This window comes from Drosophila kikkawai, chromosome 3R, assembly GCF_030179895.1.
Source record: "Drosophila kikkawai strain 14028-0561.14 chromosome 3R, DkikHiC1v2, whole genome shotgun sequence".
NCBI classification, from domain to species: Eukaryota; Metazoa; Arthropoda; class Insecta; order Diptera; family Drosophilidae; genus Drosophila; species Drosophila kikkawai.
In genome coordinates this window covers 20,987,666-21,010,301 of record NC_091731.1, presented here as the reverse complement: position 1 = coordinate 21,010,301, position 22,636 = coordinate 20,987,666, and the positions used below count along the sequence as shown (strand labels likewise).

The window sequence follows — 22,636 nt, the reverse complement described above, 5'->3', positions numbered from 1 at the left end:
AAACTTTCTGTGAACGAAAAGGTTTTCAAACCGATTTTTCAGAAGATGATCTCAATGCATATGTATAAAAAACATTAAAATAATGCAACAAAAAGATGTTTTCCTTAAATTTTATTAAACTAACTAATTTTTTAAATGCAAGGGGAAAACTGGATTTTTTAGGCGGAAATTTCAACTTTTTGGTATTTTTTAGAGGCAGAGCCAAAGTTTCATCTGGCAACACTGGTTAAAAACCTATAAATACGGGTGAACGGCGCATTCGAAAAAAAAAAATTCCAACAAAAACAACGGCGGAGAGTGCGTTGCTGCGCGAGGGAAATTTTTTCGAAAGCACTACAATTCGCGGACCATCGCCATTCGTTTATGCAAAATACCGCCGCAAAAGCAGCTAACCTGGCTTAAATCGTATAAAAACGCTCGAGTTTCTTGGCCATAGTTTTCTGCCCGCCGCGTGTGTCGTTGTGTGTGCGTGTGCATGTGAGTGCCCGCCCGCCCGTCTCTGTGTGTGTGCCCATCGGTGTGTGTGTGTGTCTCAGTGTGTGCAATCGTGGTGGTGAGCGCTGCCGCCGCCGCAACAACAACAAAAAGAAAACCGAAATCGACAAATGCGGTCAAATTGAAAAGAAAAACAAAAAGAAAAAGTATTCTCGGCCAGCGCAAAGCCAAAAAAGCAAAGCTAAAAAGCACAAGCCAAAAAGAAAAACGCAGAATCCCACGGAAAAGCCGGAAAAATTGCCTTCTAGGCGTGTCGCTGCTCTGCCCGCTGCTGCTTCTTCTTAGTCGCCTCAGTCGCTTCAATTTGTTTATGCTGTCCGACAGAGAGAAAGAGAGGGAGCGAGAGCGCACTCTTATCAACGGACAGACCAGACCGATTTCTTATCAGACCCGCCTGCCGCCTGCCGCAGATTGTTGCGAAAAGTTCCGAATAACAGAAATTATTAGGAAGCCGCATTAAGCGCGGTGAAATAGCGCAGAAACGAATTGGAAAATCAAACAAACAGGTAAGTCATGCAGACTAAGTTGAAAATAAAGCAATAACTACAGCGCGGCACAAGGCTCTTCTCTGTCTCTCGTCCGCCGTGGCGGCTTCCTCTTTTAATTGTCACACCTCATTAGCCGTCCCTCTCGCTCTGATAAGTGTTTTATGGCCGTTTCTAGCCATTTACACACGTTGCCTCTGTCGCCTGTCGTGGCTGGTGTGTGCATTGCTAATTAATTGCATTAACTTCAACGATGCAGGACCGCAGTTCTTTTCCCCTTATCCTCTCACTGCTCTTTTGACGTTTGAAAAGTGAAAGCAATGGGAATTGCGTTGGCATTTATCGCTTATCAGCTGGCTCTGCTTCTTCCCTTCTCTCCTCCACCGCACTCATTCTGCAAATATGCAATCGCACACACATACAAAAAGATACAGCCACGGGACGGACATGCTAAATAAACAAACAAATGCCCGTATGCATATTTATAACTCATTATGCTATGCGTTCTTCCGGTTGTCACTTTCCTCTCTGTACTTTTTGTGGCCATCGGAAATACTTTTGACCCTTGGCAGAGGGTCGGTTGAGTAATTGAGTCTTTAAAAAGTCGTAAAAGCAATAATTAATCAATAGAAAAAGTCAGTCAAACAATAATTCTCTATGATTTTAGAAAGAAATTATTTTCTGAATTCAGAAAAGCTTTACCAAGGTCTATAGAACCATTTGGAAAAAATGTAGATATAAATATACAAAGTATCTTAAAATAAGGATACCCTGTTTTATAGGACACATAAAGTTTTGAATTCCAAAAGATATCTAAAGAATATAAACCTTTTATCTTCAAATAGTTAAAAAGCTAAGACTAATTCATTGGTTTATGATTAAAAATTAATATTTTCTTTTTTAATTATGTATTGCAATTTCCCTTTCCTTAAAACATAATTCCACATTACAATTGAATTAACTCCATTAATCTAATCAATAAAATATTTTACCCTCATTGAAAATCAAATATTTTTAATGCACACCCACCGCAGTCTAAAAATAATTGCAATCTATCGTGGCAGCTCACATTTTTCAAACATTTATTTCCGTAACATCAAAATAAGAACTCAAACCAATTAGTGAAACCATTTTGAAATGACCATAAATCAGAATCATTCCAGCAGGGCCATAAATTGCCGTTTTCATTTGCAGCTGACAAATGCGAGCCATTAAAAATAGTTGTTCTGAAAACAAAACGAAACGAACCAAAGTTTTTCCCGCTTTTCAAGGGCGACCCCTCGCTATATATAAATATATTCATAGCCGATCTCGATATGTTTCTTATCTCTTGTGCAATGGTTTGGCTGGCTGCCGGCTTGGTTGTTGTTTTTCTGCCCCAAGTTGGACGTCATTGTCAGAGGCGAGTGTCTCTGATTGTTCCAGAATCGAGGAGGACTGCATAATTAAGACGCGCTTAGCATTTGCTGATAAACATTTCCGGTTTTGATCCCGGGAGTCAATGTGCCGCAGCCATCACTTCAGACAGTACGAATAGTAGCCGACAACTGCAGATGGTTAAAGTTCACGATGTGGCGGCGGTATCTCTGATGTGACCCCATGTGGCGCCCTTTTCAACTGTCAAAACTATTGCCACTCGAAGGGCTTGCGTCACAGTTTATCGACTCAACCCATTTCCTCTCCCTTTGCCCTTTCCCATTCCCATTCTCCCAGGCTGTGAATCCCATTCCATCGGGGTGACGTAGGCAATTGGCAGAAACATGTGTATCCTGTGTCGTCGTCTGCCAAGACAATAATAAACCATCAATGTGGGGGTCGGACGGTCGGACGGCGACCCAGCCCCAGAGCAAATAAAACCCAATCGAATATTATTATCAATGAGGGCAGGACCCAAACAACGAACCCCATTTACTTTACCGGGAGTGTTGGCCACATGCTGCTCATTCTTGGCAGGATATCGCCCGGACCGGGAGCGGGACCCAACCCAACCCCTCGTTTTTCCAACCGATCCAATGCCCAATCCCTAATTCCAATCGCAGCCCGTAGTCCGCCGTTGTCCGTTGTCCGGGCCACGCCCTCGTGCCATCATCGTCGCCTTGCGCTCTAATTTGGCGCGACTTTGACACTTGTTAGCCAATATGTTTTTGGCTCGTGTTAATGGCCCAACGGGAATTGATATTAATTGCCCCGACGCCCCCGCCGCAGTTGGCTGGGTGGGCGTTGCCGATGGTCAATATTGTTGGTACCACAAAAAAAGAAGGAATGCCTGGAAATCAGCTTAAATCAATTTTTGGTTCATGCCTGCCGCTGCCGCTTTTGTTCACTTGCTGCCGGTTTGCCCAATCGGCTTACCACCAACTTTTCGTGACTGTTTTTGTTGCGGCTTTGACTTTTGAAAAGAACCATGTCCTCCCTTCTCCCTCATATTCCCTGTTCAATCTAATTAATTCCTGCAACCCTTGAGGCAGAAAGATTTAGATTTGTCTGGCCCTAAGAAAGGCCAGTCGCCTTTTTGAGTGAATGAAAACTGAAAATGCTCACTTTTTTTCTGGCCTCTGTTTCTCTTTCATGGTGCCTATAATAAAACTAAATTCAATTAGAACTTGCAGTTGGAGTTCCCTTTATTTCTTCCCCGTCCCAGTCCCAGTCCCTGTGCGTGTGGGAAAAGTTGAAGTGAAATGTGAGAAAAGTTTGTGGAATATGTTGGTAAAAGTGAAAAAGCGGGATGAGGAGTGCGTGTGGGATAGGGCGCAGCAGTCCTTATTAGTTGCCAAAGGAAAACCCCTAAGGGCATGCAAATTTAATGGAATGTCTTCAAGTGAAAAGCAATTTAATTATGGTTCTTTTGCTTGAATATCAATTAGATGAGAAGAGAAACCGATATGCTATGGAAATAGTGGCACAAGGTTCGTCCTTTCCCATCCTCTGGGTAAACAAAAAGGCTACAAAAAATAAAACCCCGTCATTCTTAGTTTGGTTTAGTAATTGACGAGTTTTCAATCCACATCCGATCCCTTCTGCCAAATTCGATGATATAGCAATTCGCTCCTGCCTAGTTGCCTAGAGTTGATTCCTAATGGCTTCTCCGTCCTTCACCGCTGGGGAGAGCTTACCTAGCACAATCCTCTTAGGGGGCAATCGCATTCCAACCGAACACCTGACGCACCTGGCCGGTGTGCCTTCGTTTTGATAAGAAATTCCTGGTGCTAATCAACAAGACAGGCCTGACAGGTGGGCGGTTGGGCGGCGACAGCGATGTAGCAAACAGAAGCCAACCTGCCGTAATGACCTTGATAAACTTTCGTTCCAAGGAGCGCTTCTTCTCTTACGGTAGTAAGTTGGCTCCGATGGCTTTGCTTTTCTTGGGCTGTGTTTGCCTAGAGGCAATTTTATTATTTGCTCTCGTCTGCCGAAAAACGTTTTACATTCACCAACCGCCCCCGAAATTACCACTCCCAAATAATAAAAAAAGAACTCGTAAAGTACACATAGACCAAACAGAAAAAAAACAAAAAAAACAAAGTTTTTCTTTGACATTTTTCTGGTCTCTCTTCCTGTTTCCCAAAAATTGTTCGGCTTATGCCGCTTCGACGCTTTTGTTGTCTCTTTATTTTTCAGTTTTGATTAAAGACAAACCCTTGTCTGCCCCAACTCCCCCAACAGCTCTAGGTCCGACCCTCAGCTCACCTTGCTTTGACTGAGTGTTATTACCACTTTGTCGCATCAACCTTTAAACTTTGCCATTTTATGGGACGCTCTGCTTGTGCCTTTTTCGACTCTATCCGGTTCTGTTTTTGGCCGGCTTTGAGGGAGGTCCAGAAATTGGATTTTTTGTTGTATTTGTTGGGGGCCTGCTGCTGCCTGTGTCAACAGACAAATAGGATATCATGATCCATCAACAATGCCTGTCCAAGGCACACACACCCACTGCTCACCGCCCACTGCCCGGCGGAGAATTCCAAAAAAATTATGCAAAGTGTCATTGAGACTTTACAACAACAAATGAGAGGTAAGGAGAAAAAAAAGGTAGAGAGTTGTCGGCGTCTCATGCACTTAAAAACCAATCACTTGTGCATTGACCCTCGCAAGGGAACCACATTCAGGCAGAAGCAAAACCCAAGCCATTGCCAACAGCACAGGCTAAAGAAGCAGCAGCTGTAAATGCGACAGCAGGCAACGCAACGTGGCCAACACCTTGACACTGTGTCGTCGGCCAAGTTTGGCGACTTGGCAACAGAGCCAAAAGAAACGAAAAGGGTGGGGCAGCAGGAGCGCAGCTAAATTGGCCAACAGTAGTCGAAGAAAGGCACACTCTTGGTCAATTTAAATCAATCTAATATGTGCCATACTTAACTAGAATGCTTTTTCTGCTTCAAATACATATTTAAAATTTTTTAAATACTTTTTGACGCAAACAAAATTAAATACAAATGATACACATTTAAGAGTTAATAAATATCTATTATACGGCAGGATTTAAGCCAAATAGGAAGCAGCTTTCAACTGGTTTTAAGCCGGTTTTACGCCTAAATATAAACAAGCTAATTTGGTATAATTAAAATAACATATGGGTTATGGCCTTGAACTTTACCAAACCTGTTTCGGTGTAATTTTCGTAAATGGCTGGCACTCAATATTAAATACAAAGTGAATTTTCGCCAGACAAAGATCATGACCAAGCCAGATCGTTACAAATTGATAATGACTCTCATGCAGAAAAGGGTATAGCAACATTTTTATGCAAAAACTCGCTGGCAGAACAGGCTCCCCAGACCGAATCTGACTTTGTCCGGGGATGAAGCGCGACCAATGAGGCCCAAGTCGAGGTCCCGACCATACACATACGTGTAGAATTCATTAACAATAATGCGCAGTGGGAAGGGATAAAAGGAGGAGCAACAGAAAAAAAAAATCAAAAGGGCCTGGGAGCCGAGTACCAGGAATTTCTGTTTAAGCCTAATCCTGGGTGGTCTCCGCGTTGCTGTTGTTATGAAAGAGGTTCTCTTTAAAGGATATTAAAGCCGAACAATTGTGTGTCGTGATAAATCCAATAAAAGTGAGCAGAATTCAATTAAAAATTCAATTGGATTCTTAATTTCTACCTAGAAAACTCTGCTCCTAAACTTAAATGATAAAAAAGCAAATTTTTAAATCCCAAATAATTTTTTTTATTCATTTTCAGATACTTTACTGACAGCGAATTGGTAATTTTCTTTCGCGAAGCCAAAGGTGAGTTGGTCGTTCTCAGAAACTGAAAGTATTTTATCTTTTCAATTGATAGCACAATCTTTTCACGTTTCGCTATAAATTATGTCATAGATAGACTATTTGTATAGCTCTATATGAAGTGTTTGATTGACGAGCACACGCTCATTCAAATGAATTGTCATTCATTCAGCGGAATGCTGGGTGCAATATTTCCTAAAAGAAATTCCTAACTGGCATCGCTTCAACGAACTGTGTTATCGTTAATTGTTTTTTGCCGTCGATGGAGTTTGTTTTTTTGTTATTTTTTACAAAATCGCATTATTCATTTATCTTTTTTATTGCATTTGTCTGTCCCGGAGAGCACAAATCATTTTTCATTCATTCGGTTTAAATCGGAAGGCACTTACAAGCGGAGAATCAATGTGCAAACACTTTTAGAGCTTTTAACTTTTTCTGTATTGTATTAGTCATCGAGTTACTTGGAGTGCTTCTTGTTAAGAGGGTATATCAGCTACTTAATCGCATCTTTTTTAAGTTTCTGTATATATTTGGATAAGCAAATAACCCAAGAAGTCATACTACGTAATTAAATTTATAATAGCTTTGGGTGAAATTCCATAAGTGATTATTTGATATTTTCAAGTATTTAGATTGACTAATCGCCAGAGGAGCCTATTTAAACAAGGGAGTCATTGGGTAAATCATAATGTTACGCATTCTTCTCTTATCAAGGTATAAAATGGTTGAATTACCCTGCGGATTAGGGGAAAAACATAAGGTTATGAGAGAGAGTTTTAACACTAAATTTACTGCAAATAAAAAATGTGAATAATCCCTTAAGAGTCTCGTGTTCTTGCTTCTTGAACACTTGTGCATTCGGACGTAAATGTGTTTCATGCCGGCTTTGGACGCTTTCAAGTGTGTGCTGAAAAATTTAAACTTTTTATTTATTGTTAAACATTTTTAGACATTTGTTCTCCTGGCTGTTGTTGTTTTTTGTTGCCTGATCCTTGCCACATTTGCAAAGTTTGTGCCTTTTGTTACAGCGCTGACATTTTGCTGCAAACACACATACAACGGCTTTTGTTGATTTTTGTACTTACTTGTATATATAAATATATATAAAGTATATCTAACTTTTGCCTAGGTAATTTGCCATTGACGCCTACAAAGGGCGTGTGGGCGTGGCAGATGGCACCACTCGGCAGGGCTGGCAATGGCGATTAGCAACAAAAAGCAAACTTGTTAGCAACGTACATACATATTTTTTATTCTGCAGAACTTTCTGTTGCACTTCAAATTTAGTTTGTTATTTTTTTGGTGTCCTGCTTTTCCATTTGTGTTATTTTTCCCCTTGCACTTGGCAAGTTTATGGTGCCGCACTCGAAGTGGCTAAGAAACTTTACCGACCACCATTCCCGGATTCAAGTATCCCGAAACTCTGTTCCACCGCTGACATTCGAGCCATCGAGCATTTACCATATTCCAGTTACGTCCAAACATTCGTCGAAGTCCTTGGTGACGTCGTAACAAATTTTGCCTGAAATGTTTATGAGCTCATAAATTCTGACACAACGTTGTGGATACTCCTCAACAGCCATTGTCTGGCTACCTGGGAGTTTGCCTTCGCGTCCTCATTTTTTGTTGGAATTTCTTGTACTTTTTTTTTCGTTTGTTTCTCATGCGTCTGACAACTTTTGGCACATTTGTCGTACATCAAATTAGGAGCAGAATGCCCGACGGCGCGAAATGATTGAGCATTTGCATTAAGCCGAATCAACACAGCACACAGGTACACCCAGACATGCGGCAAATCGTGAGGAATGTAATATCTTGGTGCCCGCGGGAATCGTCGACTTGTGAAATGCCCTGCAGGTACTCGAAAAAATCAATTTCAATAAAATATTTAAAAGTGTGTGTGAAGTTTTGCACTTCCGTCAGATATATAAGGTGTCCTAAGAGGATTTGCCTCTGGAAATCTAAAGCGAAGTGAGGTTGGAAAATGTAACTGGGAAATTTTAAAACTACTAATTGCTGAACATCATTATTCTTATATAAAAAGAAAGAATCTGGGTTAAAGGACCAATGTTTAGAGGAGAGTGAATAGGAGTCGCACTCGCCCTTTGTCCTAGAAAGTGAATAAGTTAAGTTTTTAGATATGTATATATATATTTTTTAAATTTTAATTACCAAATTGGTATGTAATATAGGCATACCCATTTTAATAAAGCCCACAAAATGCCTCTTGATGGCCCCAACACGTCATTATTTTCCCAGTGTCTTTCCTTGGTCAATTTTCAGTTACATATTTTCGGTTAGCAAAAAGCCAAAGAATGAAAAGGCACAAAGGGCAACACAATAACCAAATGAGTGTTGCTGGCCGGCGGGAGAACAGAAAACTTTGAGCAAACATTGACTCAGTTATTCGAGTTCCATTTTTATTCGTCCGCCGACGACTCGGGTAAATAAAGCATTTTCAAATTTGTGCATATGCATGTCAACTCAACTCAACTGGGCTCATCCAGTCCTTCTGCCCCGGCCAGCTTAACTCGGCCAGGCCTCGTCATCGCTGGACAAGTGTTTGTGTTGCCAAGTTGGCTATGATTGTAGCCAAAATTTTTACTAAAAAAAATCATAAAGAAAGGAATATAATCCACCTTTTAAAGGAATTTTAAACGTAATCCTTTGGTTATTTTTATTTTTTATCCTCAAAGAAATAAAGGATTGGATAAATTTATTAAATTTATTAAGCTTAATAATATTGATACATTTAACTTAATAAATAAATTTAACCATCTTAGTTTTACTTATTGACCTTTTTCGAATCCTTTGTGTCATCTCTGATCATCTGCGGCCTGGCCGGAGTGCCAGTGCCTGTTGGCTGTCGTCATCTGCTGTGGGCTTAGCTGTCGTCCTCGGCTGGGCCATTTCACCAGGTCCGCAGTCGTCCGGTGACCTGGCCGCCTGGCACTGACATTTACTTAACAGCCCGTCTGTCCAGGTCCTTGGTGCCGACTGGTCGCCGGTCAGATTTCGAGAGTCTCTCCTTGACGCGCTGATGCTGATGATGCACCATAATATTTAATTTATAATTAAATGCATTTTATTGGCTCAACGGCCGTTGCGCTTCGTTTGCTTTTGCCACTCTTAATGAGACACGAAAAGAGATCAAAGGGCAAAGAGAGGGAGTTTAATTATACCAAAAATACCTTGGATTCACTGACTTTTCCAACATTGTTCGAATGGCAAACACTGGTAGCCTTGAAGTATTGATTTTGGGGCAGGCCACGGCAGATTGATGAGGAGGTATCTATGTAGACGAGGACTTTGTGTCATTAGGAGGAAATGGAAATGTAAAATTGTGTTGTTCGCAAGCGATTCAATTCCACTCTGATGGACAATTGGTTTATGTGTTGCCAATGCATTTATGATGGCCAGAGCCCGAAAAAAAATGCATAGCAGACCCCATAGTCTGTGTGTGTGCGCTGATTGATAAATTCGTTAGCAAGAGTATGTAAAATTTCGAAAAAGTAAAAAAAAAAAAACGACAAATGGCCAGAAAAGCGATCGATTCGGTTTGTTTGCCGTTCGATTAGGAATATACACCGAACGGACGTGTGCTTTTTTTACGTTTTTATAGCGACTGTAATTACGATATATTTTTCGCCTTTGAGAGGTGTCTGACTATTTCTTTATGCATTACACAGCGAAAGCGCTGCCGCGAGATCCAAATGACTTGACCGGCGAACTGAAAAACCATTCATGAGACCACAACATCAACAACAACAACACCAACAACAACAGCAGAGCTACAATAATAATGACAAGCTTTTTACGCAATCGCCAGCCTTGTGCCAAATAATAATAATAGTAATAATGCGCAAAAATAATAATAATAAATAAACTACCGCTGCAGCAGCGGCTAGCAGCAAGAAATAACATGAGGCAACGTCCGAATCGAGAAAATAAAATGCCTCAAGTTTATTTACATTAAAATCGCATGCACTTTGTGTTAAAAAATCAATTAAAAGCGCCGGCCGTCGCTGGCAATTAATGCTAATGGCCAGAAATAAAACTAAATTAAACCACCAAAGCTCATAGAGACGTGGAAACTGCAATGGAAATACAGAAAATTGGAATCTGAAACCGAGCAAGTAATAAACAAAAATATTCTGGGAATATTTAATAAAAGTACCACTGGAAAATGCAAATAATTTGTAATATTTATATATGACAAATGTGTGTTTCTTGGAAGTGGAACGAACAACTGCAGGCACTACAGTATTATATGTGCCGTAAAATATGCAAATAGTCAGAGGAATATGAAAAATGCAATCAATAAATTGAAAATTTCAATGCATAAACAAAAAGCTTAATAACTTGTGAATCCGGACGATTGAAACTTTCAATTGCTGAATGTTGTTATTGAGGGGAAATGTCGGTATTTTAATAGTTTATTTTGTTTTTCATCAAAGAAAAGTGGTAGAGTCTGAAGGAGGGATTGATGATGGGCAAATACACAGTATGTTATAGTGTGGAAATACTTTCTATGTTTGTGAAAATGGCCAGAAAATATTTGTGCAGTCAATAAATGTAATATTTCTCTGCCAAACCGAATGAGAGATTGCAGCTTTTAATTGTTGAGTTCTCTTTGTTGTGGGCTCTTTTTGGACTTTGTCTTTCGAGTGAATTTAAGAAAGGAATATTAGCTTTTTTTTAGAGTCTTAGTGTAGCAAAAACCCAAATCAAATGGAAAGTCCAATAATATACAAGGCACTCACGTGGGAGAGAGCTTGGTGAGGGAAACCTGTTTCTGACAAGGCGGCGCTTAGACTTGCTTAGACACTTTGAAATAGAATGATTAAATGAATGTTTATGCATTGTGTATATGCTGTCGATTCCAAATTACGTCACTGTGACGTCAAACACAAACCGCTTTTATTTTTATTTATTTATTTCTGTGTTGTGTTACTTTTATTTATTCGCCGTTCCTCCTTGAATTCATAGCAGGTGGTGGCGGGGGCCAGCGGCAAATGCCAAATTAAAACATGTACACAATGTCAATAATACATCGTCATAGTATTCAAATGAAGTTTGACAGACACACGCACACACCGCACGTTTGCAGACCCAGTCTTTCGCCCGTTGTCACCTCACTTCACCCACCACAGGTGTAGACACAGCTGGCCTTATTCACCGGAGGCAGACATCGGTGGCTTTTGGCCAACAGCAAAAAAGAGAGCCAAGAGGCTTAGCCAAAGGCAGCGACGACTAACTGCGAATAGGTCAAAATGCGGGCCTTGGCCATTGTTGGCCATGTGGGTTGGCAATTATAGCAGCTCGTTATATTTATATCGCACTGTCTATAGCGTGTCTAAGCAAATAATCAAAATTTGTCAGGTAGAAATTCGACCTGAGAATATGATTTGATTTTAAGCTCTAAAAAAATATAACAAAATATAGTTTTTCTTTAAATCATTAGATTTTTTCTCTGCTTTATATAAACCCAAATTTCTTTAATAAAACTGCTAATGAATCCCTAATTTGATTATCACACTTTAATTTTAAGTGTTAGTATTTTTTCATTTGCGGTTAAAAATAATATTTGGCAACAATTTCAATTTCCTATAATAACACAAAGCTATTAAATGTTTCTCTCTCTCTAAATTTTCAATTACATTTGCCAAAGTTAATAATTAAAGCAGCAGCAGATTATTTATTACTCCCATTATTATTATTATTATTGCTGCGCTTTACACGGCCGTGTTTACATTTTTAATTTAATTGCGCTCATTATTATGTAATAGAAAACAAGCTCGCTGAGAAGTTCACATCGAAAAGCCGATTTCGCAAAACCAGGGGCCAGGGAGCAGCTTGAGATGGAATGAGGACCGCATATCATCGGCGGATCTGTCGCCGTCGTTGTTTCTCAACGCGCTCAAGGTTCCTCCGATTTGAATACAGAATACTGAGTGAGCCTCATGAATGGATGAGAGCTTGACGGAGTCGTCGGAATTCGTGTGGCGGCGATCACGAATGAATGGAACAGCTCAAAGTGCCGGCAGCGGGCGAAGTAACAATAACAATAAACATATACAAATTCCTATGCCATATTGCGGTGATCAAATGAAAAGAACACAGTCAACGTCAGGCATATAGAGAAACATAAATTCCCGGGGGAGAAGAGTAGGAAATAATATGCTTTGATGAAAACATTGATATGTTTTAAAAGTAGAAATGATTGATCAATGAAATATTAGATAAAATTGTATCATGGGCTGAATTTAAAATCGATCATAACTTAACCAGAAATGCATTATTGGTACATATTTGTAAACTATTTCATTATAAGTAACTAATATGCGTCATAGAGAAAATTGTTTTACATTGGTTATCAGTAGATATTTATATTTTTATAGCCCACTTACCCATGCGCAGACTGTCCTTGAACTACTTAACAAATTTAAGATAAATACGGCTTTCAAAAGTGATTCACAGCCATTAGCCACCGGCCACACCCCCGCCCGCACCCACTCGCCGGCCATATATCTGGATATATCTATTCGACAGCCAATGATGATTGCCTATGGCCCAATTGCGTTTGTCGTGTCTCGATAATTTTCGCACCATGCAAATTAGGTAGCCAGAGCCAGAGCCAGAGCCGCAGCCATAGCTTATTGCGAATTCGAATTGTTTGTTTCGTTTGCCTATTGCTGATTTTGCTGTGGTTACTGGATGTCACTTTGCTGCCGACTTCTAATTGTATTTTCCAATAGGCCAAACACCGCCTGCCTGCCTGCCTGCCGGTGACTCAGCGGCTGTGCAATGACAAAAGAAATTATCACATGATTATCATATGATGTTGTCGCTGTGCCTGACCGTCTGTCTCTGATTTGCATGTGTTATTCAATTCAATCGACGATTGATTTGGGCTGAGCAATCACCTTTAATGAGTTACCTCTTCTTAGGTTTGTGCCTTTTTTGCTGTAAAACTCCAGAGAAATAGAAAAGGCCAATGACTTTGAGATGCCTTCAAGGCGTCAGCACGTACTATATCCTTGGAATATTTGAGGTGAAACCCACCAACGATCCTCCCATTCTACCGCCCGAAAAAGGAAAAAATTCAGTGAGCATTCGTCCGGTTCGGGGTCCTGTTTTTGGTCCTTATCCCTTTCTGACAACTTATCCCGACTTGTTTGCCGTCTGCCTTCATTTTTCGCCTTTGGTTTTTGCTGCTTTCGCTTCTTTTGTGCTGCATACAAAAGATTCAGAGCTCACCCGTTGTTGTTTTCCTTATATATATTTTTTTTAAGTATTTCCAGGGTATAAGTGAGTGCAAGGAGTGCTGGCACTAATCCCGGGACAAGAGCACACCCTGTCAAGTGCCCGAAGAGCCACTTGCGAGGCATCCACTATTCGAATACTTTGAGCTTTTAATTTATTCGAATTTTTTACCCCATTTTTGTGTTCATTTGCAAGAATTCTTCCCTTATTTTCCAGCAGCAGGGTGCTGGCAACTGGCAACTGGCAGACTGGAGGTCGGGGATATATGTGCATGGGGAGTACTCACGAATATATATGTACATATATACAAATATATATAGTATATATATGTATTTGATTTTGGGAGGGTGTTTACACACTCGCCATTGAAATGCAGCCAAGCATCTCCGGAGCAGAGCAGCTTCCGCTGCATAAATATTACGCTACTTGTGTGCATTCAGCATTCTGTGCAATTTATTTCATTTTACTGCCAACTGCCAGCTTCAACTTCAACTTCAGCTTCAGCTTCAACTCCAGTTTCATTCTCGGTCTCAGTTTCAAATTGAATTCTATGGGAGAGTTTTTGCGAGACTTGGTTAGTTGGTAACCCGGACATGAAGTGCTCTTGCCTGTTTGCTGATTAGCAGCTGCCGGCCAGCAAAAGTAGCTTTTCCCCATTTCCTTCCCATTCATTATTTTGGCAACACATGCGGCCGCACCTATTCTTGGCCCAAATTGGCATTCTGACCTCTTGGCTGCTGTTCCTCTTTGTGGGAACTTGGGAAGTTGCCCAAGTGCTGTATGGCCTGGCCAAAACTTTGTTACCAAACTTTAATTGCGCCTAATTGTTGTGTTGACAAAACCAAAAACTTCTAATGAATGAGATCTTGTCGAAAGGAAGTATCAAAGCTGAATTTTTATCCGGTTTGTGCAACAATAATAGCTTTTCAAAAAATCTTGTGGCCTAAACTTGTTTGGTTTCTATTCATTATGAGAGGGAATATGTTTTTGATTTCTGTTGCGTAGAGTTTCCTGCACAATTCCGTTTAATTATGGAAAACAAATGCAGTCTTTATAACAGACTCTCTCATGTTAGCTTACCAGAACTTGTTCATTTTGGCCTAATGGATTCCTTTTATTAATTGCAAGTTGGGATTTTCAAAAGTTTTTGTGCCGTTTTGCACTTGGACAATGCATTAGTTGCAGTTTCTCGGTTAGAAGAGCTTTTAAATAAATAACAATAAAATGCAGAAAGCAACTAAGATAAAATACATGAGAATGAAAACCATTTTTGGCCTTTGTTTTGTGGCTGTAGAGAAGGTTTGGGTTACAACCATCATTTTGGTTGCAGAACCTTTCCCTCTAACCCAGAGTATATTGATTTTTGAGGGTGCTCTCTGGCCATTCTCGTTAACGTTATCATTGCGCAGCCAGATTTATGCATTTACGTCAGCCATCGGGCCAATTATGGGTTCTGTACCCTTGGCTTTTTGGGCGTGGCAGTGCATGGTGCCAGTAATAAATGCAACAAATTTTGGCCAGAATGGCGGCAACAGGAGGAGTAATACCAACTCATTTACACAGGCCATTAATGTCATAATTTCTGGTAGGAATTTACCAAATGCTAATTAGTTTTGAGGGGCACAAAATGAAAATAATTAATTCAGAGAGTCGTCATTAAACTAATAGCTGAGAATTATGTACACAAGAATAAATGTGGTTTCTATTGTTGGGAATTTGCGGATATACTCCATTAATTTAATTATCATAAGTTGTTGTTACTATTTATTAAATATTTTAAATAGGTTTTTTGTTGACAAATATGAATAATTTTATTTTCAAAAATATAGTTTATTATGGGGTATATATATATATATATTTTTTTTTTTTTTGCTAACAAATTCCGATTTCTAGGAAACTGCATTACGCACTGAGCTCCGGCACTTCTCCCCTCGGTCAGTTTATTTTTGTTAGCAATTAAATTTTCATGCGACATTCAAAACACATGGGGGAACTGCAGCGTCCAGGGAAAGTTGAGAGCTGTGAAAGCTGAAAACAAAAAGTCGCGTAATTGAGTTTGCCCAGTTATCTGTTCTAACTAACTGGGTAACTAACTAGGAACTAGTAACGAGGGTGGCCCAGAAAGTTGCTGCTGTCGTTCGAAAATGTCAAATAATGGCAAATAAATAAGCCAGAGATAAATGAAAATATATACTGGCTTCGCACGAAGGGATGGAGGACCATTCGAGGCGGGAAAAAGTCAAGGCGACTCTTCGAGTCGACTCAAGTTGTGTGGCCATTTCTGTGGCCGCACAGTTTGGCCGAATTAAATCCAGTTGGATCGTAAACCTTGAGCGCTGTGTAACCCAACAAATCCTCACGCTGCTTTGGCTTAAATTGTCTGAAAAAGGGTTTATGGTCATGACATTTTATGAACTCAATGAGGGCCAAAGAAACCGAAATGAAACGGAACGCAGCGCAACCTTCGGCTGTAATCTACATGAAATTGCAAACAAGTATTTGGCCCCGCACATACATTTGTGCAGGAATTGTTATTGTGATTGCCTGGCCGAAAGCGTTTCGTAATAAGCTATCTGGACTGACTCTGGGCCCAGACTCTGGCTCTGATTGCTGTTAACATGTCGTAGAGTTTTTCCCCGAAATTTGTTTTGTATTTGGCCTGCAGGCGGACGAGGGACATGGGATTTCCCGCCCCCAACCCCACGGGGATCTCCAAGCGGGCTGCTTTTGTTCCCTTGATTAGGGCCACGTACATTTCAATTAAAATGTCGCCCCCAGCGCCAGAAATTAAGGAAAATCCGGGAATCCAACAGGCGCAGATTTTCCATTTCCCTTGGTTATCTTTAGAAGGGGCCTACTTCCCATTTTTGAAAGTCCTTTCTGTCCCTCTGTTTGCAATTGAACGCGCAGGAGCTACAGTTCAAGCCGTCGAATGGGAAGCATTCAGACATGCTTCCGCTTTTCACGAGCTGTCTGTCTGTCCCTCGAATCTTGGATTCCATCCCAACTCATTCTCTGCCGCCTACCATGTTTGCGTGTATTTGGCATTTGGCAGTGGTACATGTTTTTCCAATTTCTGCTCTGGTCTTAAATGCTTTTGCGGCCCTTGACAGTCGGATATTGTATGCGTTGCGTGTGTGTGGGTTTTTCGCTTAGCTCTCTGTCCGATCGAAGTGCTGAATCACACTTGATGTGGGGCGAAGGATTTGCAAGTTTCTGTCCCTTAAGTTTTGCCAGCTTAGACGCGAGATAAATGATTTCCCAGAAGGATTATAGAGTAACTTAGCAAATTAATTTCATATGTTATTGCCTTTATTACTATTTACTTAAATATAACTATTCACTTGTTAATTTGCTACCTATCAGCCGCTACTCGGTTTTTTGTAATATGTTTTGTATATTTTAGAAAAATAATGATATTAATATTACTCTACAGACTTTTCTTATATTTTCAAATGCAAAATATATATATTGAAGAGTATTCCGTAGCCCCCCTAACTTCTATATACCCTTGTTAAAGTGTAGGGTATATTTTATTATTCCTTTTAGTATCTGTGATATGCCACCATTCCGCCCACAGTTTCCACTTATTTTTCATGGTGTTTACCCTGATGCCTCCTGGCTCCTGCCCCCCCAATACCGCTCTCTCCATCCCCCTGGTGCCGGGCACTTTTCGCCTGTCCTGTTTTTGTGTGCGCGACTTTCACTCATGAATAGTTAAATCCGCCTCCCGAACATTTCCCTGCAGCATTCCAAAACGCTCTACCGTACCCCCCACGGCCCTCCCATGGCTGCTTTCCATTTTTACCATTTTTTATTAATGAAATCTCATGGCTCAATGAAGCGTAAACTCCCCTAAGCCAAGTTCAAGTGTCCTAGAAGCAGGCCAAGGAAAAGCGACCGGCTCAACCGTTAATGGGCCGGCTCAAGAGCCGGCCAAACGTGTTTTCTTGTCGGCTCGGCATCGGCTATCAACTTCAGTTCGGTTTTTATTGATGTGGGGCCGTTCTAGTCGTGTTTGTTTGTTTTTGACTTGACCAGGATCTGTCAGACGGCTGATTGCCTCTCGCATTCATAATCCCCGCCCATTAATAAGCCCCGCAAAGTGGCCATGTTAATAGAAACGTTCATTCCCCGTCCACCGCCACCGCACCGCCCCGAGCGCCAGGCTCAATGATTTGATGCCGAAAAGCAATTTATCTAAGAGCTAATCAAAGCTGGTTCGGTCTGGCATCGGGACCGCAATCCTTTCGGCTCGCAATTAAAGCCAGCCGAGTGCAAATTAACTTTGGCCATACTCACATCCTGGCGAGCATCAAATAGATTGAATAACTTTGTGTCCAGAGCAGCCCGAGGGCAATGGTGATGGAGATGTCTGAGGGATCGGGAGCAGAGCGTGGTGTTTATTTCGGCTGTCTGTATTTGCCCATTTATTTGATGCAAACATCGAATTGGCAGATCCGCAGCTCAGCAGACCGCAGACGCATTTTTCCAACTACCACTGAGAATCCAGGTCCTGGGGGCAGCGCCTCCCAATGATTGCTGTTCCCGACCCGTCCGGAGATTCAGCGGCTGCCACCGAATCGACTTCATTATGGGAGTGCTCTATTGAATTACGTAGGTGAGCAAGGATATCGCAGGAGTGCTGGGTATCGGGGACCATCATATTTTATGGGCGCCATAAAGTGAGAGCCCCAAAGGTTGGGCGGCTGCTTAAAGCCCAATTTATAACGTGGCCGATAACAGAGCCGCACGCACATGGTATTTATCTTCATCTTTCTCCCGGTTGCTTGTAAATATTTAACTTGCAATTGGTAGAGCTCATATATCTTGGCTGGCTGTGAATCATTTACTCCGCGTTCGCTTTGAATATTTGAGCCGGCTTTTCGCTCAACTCAACTCCCTGCCACTTGGGACAGCGCAGTACTACCTTCGTTTTTTATCTATGGCATTATTTATGCCACGCATTTAGGGATGTTCAAGGTGTCGGAGCCCAGTGACATTTAAAAATAAGTCCCAGAAGTATTCATTTACCAAGGAGAGATAGGGTAGTCACGACAGGGTACATTGATTCTCTTAAGATGTAAGTGATTTTTCTTTTAAAATTAATTGGGTTTTTAAAATGTCAGGATATTCCTTCCAGGTATACACCAACCGTAATGCTTACCATTATTTTTATGTTCTTTTATAATATTTTCTGCTCTCTTTTCGGCTTACACTTGGTCGCAATAAATTTTGACGATGCCATCGGGTCGCGGCACTGGTTGGTCTACTTGGTCCAGGGCCCAGGGCACTTGACTCGCACTGGCATCAATATTGGGGCACAAAAGTAATTTAATGGACTTTTAATCTATTTCTTTACTGCCACTGATCAAAGGAAGAGAACCGAGAACAGGCGCCACAAAATATTTATTAAAATTCTGCGCGTAAAAAAATATAAGAAAGAAAGAAAAATGTTGATGATGCGTGCCATGTGCCGCTCTCCCTTCCTGGGTACAAAATTTCATTAGCTTTTTCGGCCTGCCCGCCCATTTTTTTTTCCTTGTGAGAAAGACTTTAATTGCCTGTCAATGCTTTTTGTGGCAGCGCATAAATCGATTTTTAAGTAGCTAAGAAAAAATATGCTAATCGCAGCAAGGGCAGCGGCTATAAACGTGGCAGAAAAGTGTGCAAACGTGCCCGGAAAGGTCTATCAAAATGTGTATGTGTGCCGGAGATCCATCCATCCCATCTTACTTTGATGTCAGTCGAAGTTCCGAGAAGGGGTAAAAGTTTTACTCTCGGTAATTAGATTTCAGCGCAACTGAAATACAAAGATGAAAGACTTGAAAAGAAGTAAACTGAAACAAAAGCGAGTTTTGCTACCTTCATTTTCCTCCAGTTACTTGCAGTTGTATTTTGGAAAGAACATTACAACGCAATCCCTTTATTGCGTGTGTACTTTTCTTAGTAATCCGAAATTTTCCGAAATAATTTGCTCTTGCATTTTCCGTACCCAAAAAAAGTACCAAAAAATAATAAAAGGATTTACCGTGCTGCAAATAAATTGCTGTCAATTTGCTGAAACCAAATAAACCAGTTATAAGCCATTGATTGGCTCATGTAGTTGTTCTTTTCCGCCCCCTCTTTTTTTTTTTTTTTTTTTTTGGTCAAATGAACTCTGAAAAGTATGCTTTGGTTTTTGTATCCATGGAGATTGCGCATACGCATTCCGAGGATTTGGTTATGCGTCAACAAAAATTCAGGCACTGCAGGAGCAGCAGCAGCAACCAAGAGTTTATTTCTCCATTTCGTTCAATTAATATTCAAATGGTTTGGGCAGAGGGTAACCGCATTTCCTTGGTTTTCCTGGGTCTTATGTTAAATTCATAAATCATTCTCGCATAAATATTCGATGGTCTTTTTGGAAAATGTTGCATAAGTTTAAATACTTTTTGGCCGAGGGCGGTAGAGGAACATTTGCCGAGGCATTTGTCTGTGTTTGTGTGCCTATTGAGGCATAAAATCCGAAGGCTCTGCTTCCCCCTGCATCTTTCTCTTCGCCCAGCATCCGGCCCTCTGTTCGTTCGCTTTGTTCTTTGTTATTGTTCCAGGGCGGTCGTTGGGTGGCAATATGTTTGCCTTATTTCACTTTGTGTTGACAGCAATGACCCACATGCATAAATCATAACTTGTTCGCTGACACAAACTCACACCACACACGCCATGCACACACACACACACCCAGCATGCAATACATACACTCTCTAAGAAAATATTCAAAATTTAGCGAGCGGCAAGAAAAACATTGCTGTGGGGGAAAATCACTTTTTGAGCAAACAATTTTCGGTCAATATTAAAGAATTATTTTATTTTTTATTTTTCTTATGATAAATGACACACAAAATTAAACAGCAGTTAAGCTGCAAAGTATTTAAATATTTCTGTCATGTATTTAATTACAACAAAAAATAAAATACCTAAAACTTAATTTATGAATTATTCCCTTAATAAATAAACAGCTAACGCTGCAGGATAAATAATTCATTGTTAATATAATTAAATGTAAATGAAACTAACAGAAATCAGAAAAAAAATTAATTAAATAAAATGGGAAAGCTGCCACAGACGGAAAATTAAATTAGTATTCATTAAAAACAATGCAGCTCATTATGAAATAAATAAATAAATTCAAACACCTAAAAAAATTTATTTTATTTCCATGAATTAACCATTTTCTTTCAAGTGTAATACATTCCCCAGCTTATAGCATAAAATCAAATACTAAATTCTAATAAAGAACTCTCGAGAACTCTGAGTAAAACGAATTTATTGTGTACAAATTCAAATGCAATTTATTAAAGCACAAATTAGCAAAGAGCGCCAAGAGCAAGCGGTAGTCAAGCGTTGACAGCGTTTGGGGAAATAAAAAAAGAAAGGCAACATGAATAAGCAACGAGAAAAGCTTTCCACTCCCAAAACACACACTCCCACACACACAGAGAGAAGTACACACATGACACAGACATATGGACGAGGGAACTTTGCATATGCATATCTGAGTGGAAGGGCAAATTATGCATGCAAACAGGTCGAAACAGCAGGGCCAGGACATCCAGGAGATTCACCAGAGCAGCTAGCAGGTGCAGGGAGCAGGATGTAAGGAGCAAGGAGCTAGGAGCAACGTGAAACAGGACACTGGCAATCTAACGGTTCGATGCGCATCAAAGTATGCAGCAGCCTTTAAGTGTATCTCGGTTTTGCCAGGAATTCGAAGCGTTTCCAATGGCAGCGCCAGCAGGAACTCCCTGGCGGCTGGACTTCCAGCTACGTGCCTGTGAATAGAGCTCGAGCAAGCGGCACTCAATCGTTTGCAATGCGGGAATCATAATTTCTTCCGCTTTCCCCACTACCTTCCTCTCTAAACCCTTTTCAAAAAAATAAAAAGAAATACGAGCAGAGCAGAGAAAAAGCGAACCCAATCAGAAGCAATCTCGTCCAAAGTCTCGCTTGTTTTCTAAACCGATACCGCATAGCTGTCGTGCCAGTTGGGGTTCCAGGAAAAATGGTCCACTTGGCAGCTATGGCTGCATCGAGATGTCCTTGCCGAGGGTCTGCGGCATAAAGTTTACCAAACTGGGTCATTTTTGGCATACTATAGTTGTTGGCGCGCAGCTTTATTGATTGCCAGCAGAAAAAATGACACCAGTCTTGGTCCGGCACACTGGACAAGGACTATCTTGCTCTAGATTCCTGCTACAATCTGGTTCTACACATATATCATGGCAAAAATACAGGCTAAGCATCTTCCTGACATTTGCACAGGACAGAAAGAGCCACAAACAGACACTGATTTAAGGATATTGATTTAAGAGTATTTTTCACTTTAAATCTATTAATAATAGTTTTGGTTTATAGGAAATTAAAATATGTGTTTAATATGCTACACTTAGGTTCTTTTTTTAAATTTTTACTTTTATGTATAACTCGTATTCCTGATTTTCTACGTGTTTTACGTTAAGGTGTCTGCCTTTCTGGTCTCTAATTTCCGATGAGTTGACAGAATGTGTAATAGCGATGCTGTTACGTGGATCCTCCTGCCTGCTAGCTGCCTTCGATTATCATAAGTCAATCGAGTATTGGCCCAGCTAACCGCAAGCGTCTGACAGCCGCATGCTTGTGGCTGTCTCCGCTGTGCGTTCTGGTAATGCGATTGCAGTGTTATACAACACCTACTGACACGTCTTTGCGGTCGCTCTGAGTAGTTAAATACACACAAATACGAATGGGAAGAAGGTATTTGCTCGTCAAGTGGTGGGAAATCTGATTTCACAGTGAAAATAAACAAGTAAATTACATGATTAGCATTGAGGCCCTAAAATTTGCACAAATTAAATGTGTGACAGCGAGTTAAAACCGCAAGATACTAGATAGGATAATAACTAATTAAAACTATAATTAAACCCTTAACATATATATCAAAAAAATATGGAAAGTAATAACGAAAAGTGTCATTTTCCTAAAGCAAATACTTCTACTTAATAGTAATTAATTAGAAAGCCGGTTCTAATCTTCAAAATATAAATATTTGCCTCGAGTTCTGAGATTCCCCGCTGAAAAATTCATTTCAGCTGTATAAAATAATCAAAGCTTTTAGCTTTTAATTCCATTTTCCTTCCAAGCAA

At 40.5% G+C, this 22,636-nt stretch overlaps 1 protein-coding gene across 1 annotated transcript in view; it reads left to right on the top strand.

The window, feature by feature from the left end:
• Positions 1-255: 255 nt before the first annotated feature.
• Positions 256-22,636, top strand: part of Gprk2 (G protein-coupled receptor kinase 2) — a 55,225-nt gene continuing 32,844 nt past the window's right edge. The window contains exons 1-2 of the mRNA XM_017182839.3: positions 256-1,001; positions 6,163-6,209. The gene's annotated coding sequence lies outside the window, so the exon portion shown is untranslated. The remainder of the gene's footprint in view (positions 1,002-6,162; positions 6,210-22,636) is intronic.